Raw genomic sequence first — 1,918 nt, 5'->3', positions numbered from 1 at the left:
TGGCTTCTCTTGTTGCAGAGCACGGGCCCTAGGCACACAGGCTTCAGTAGCTGTAGCACGTGGGCTCAGTAGTTGTGGCTCGCAGGCTCTAGAGCGCAGGCTCAGTAGTTGTGGCGCACGGGCTTAGTTGCTCTGCGGCATGTGGGATCTTCCCGGACCAGGGCTCGAACCCGTGTCCCCTGCATTGGCAAGCAGATTCGTAACCACTGTGCCACCAAGGAAGCCCCACCCCATCGGTCTTGGGTAAAGACTATGAAGGGAAGAGAAGGTACTAGGGAGCACCCAGATTAGTGTATCAGGGAAGGTTCCACAATGGAGGCAACCTTTAAACTCAGACATGAAGGATGAAGATCCATGTAGGCAAAGAAATGACAGAAAGGGTTTCAGGCAAAGGGAAGAGCATGGGCAAAGAACTGGAGGGGAGGGGATGTTTGGGGAACTTGCTTATCAGACTTCCTGTTGCTAGAGACAGAGCCAGGCTGTCAGGGATGCTGACCACAGGGGTTGTTCCCAACTAGGCTAGATGAAGCTAGAGGGTTAACCAAAGTGGTAGGAGGCAGACAGAGTGTCTAGAATGACACGGTCACTTTCTACCAAGGTTCTTGCCACTTTCCTCACCAGCTTGTTGCTCCTGGTTGGTCAGAATTTGGCCCAAGGCAACGGTTCCTCTAGATGCTTTCTCTACCTTCTGAAAGACAACAACATCAGCAAGAAAAATGAAGAACTGGCCAGAATCTCAGAGTTCAGTTAGCCAAAGCTTTCTGCTGGTATCCATATCATTGCACTTCTATATAAAATAAGCATTTTATTTTATTTTATTTTTATTTTCCATCATAGCTTATTACAGAATATTAAATATAGTCCCTGTACTATACAGTAGGACCTTGTTCTTTATCCATCTTATATATACTAGTTTGCATCTGCTAGTGCCAAACTCCCAATCCAACCTTGGCAACCACAAGTCTGTTCTCTATGTCTGTGAGTCTGTTTCTGTTTCGTAGATAAGTTCATTTGTGTCATTTTTTTTTTCCTTGGGCCACGCCACACAGCATGTGGGATCTTAGTTCCCCGACCAGGGATTGAACCCGTGCCCCCTGCAGTGGAAGTGCTGCACCCTAACCACTGGACGACTAGGGAATTCCCTGTGTCATATTTTAGATTCCACATAAGTGACATCATATGGTATTTATCTTTAAGAGAGGCATTTTAAATAAGTGGGTAGAAGCTGGACTTATCAATAAATTGTTTTAGGAGTTCTGGGTAGTCATCCAGATTAAAAATAATAATAATAATAAAGGCTAGGTTCTTACCTCACTCCTTATATCAAATTAATTCCAGATAGGGCAAAAATGTTAAAGTAGGGCTTCCCTGGTGGCGCAGTGGTTGAGAGTCCGCCTGCCGATGCAGGGGACACGGGTTTGTGCCCCGGTCCAAGAGGATCCCACGTGATGCGGAGCAGCTGGGCCCGTGAGCCATGGCCGCTGAGCCTGTGTGTCCGGAGCCTGTGCTCCGCAACGGGAGAGGCCACAACAGTGAGAGGCCCGCGTACCACAAAAAAAAAAAAAAAAAAAAAAAAAAAAAAAAGTTAAAGTAAAAAAAAAGAAATAAAACAAAACAAAAAGAAATAAAGCCATTAGAATACTAGAAAAATGGGAAATATTTTTTAATAATCTTGGACAAGGGAAGACCTGTTTTTTCTTGAAGAAGAAGAAAAATATTCTTTTATTTTCTCTTCTTGTGCCAATGCTCTTCTCTTTTTTTTTCAACTTTTGAATTTTATTTTATTTATTTTTTTATACAGCAGGTTCTTATTAGTCATCAATCTTATACATATCAGTGTATACATGTCAATCCCAATCGCCCAATTCAGCACACCACCATCCCCACCCCACTGCGGTTTTCCCCCCTTGGTGTCCAT

This window comes from Physeter macrocephalus, chromosome 14, assembly GCF_002837175.3.
Source record: "Physeter macrocephalus isolate SW-GA chromosome 14, ASM283717v5, whole genome shotgun sequence".
Lineage (NCBI taxonomy): Eukaryota > Metazoa > Chordata > Mammalia > Artiodactyla > Physeteridae > Physeter > Physeter macrocephalus.
Note: the sequence above shows the minus strand (reverse complement) of the source record.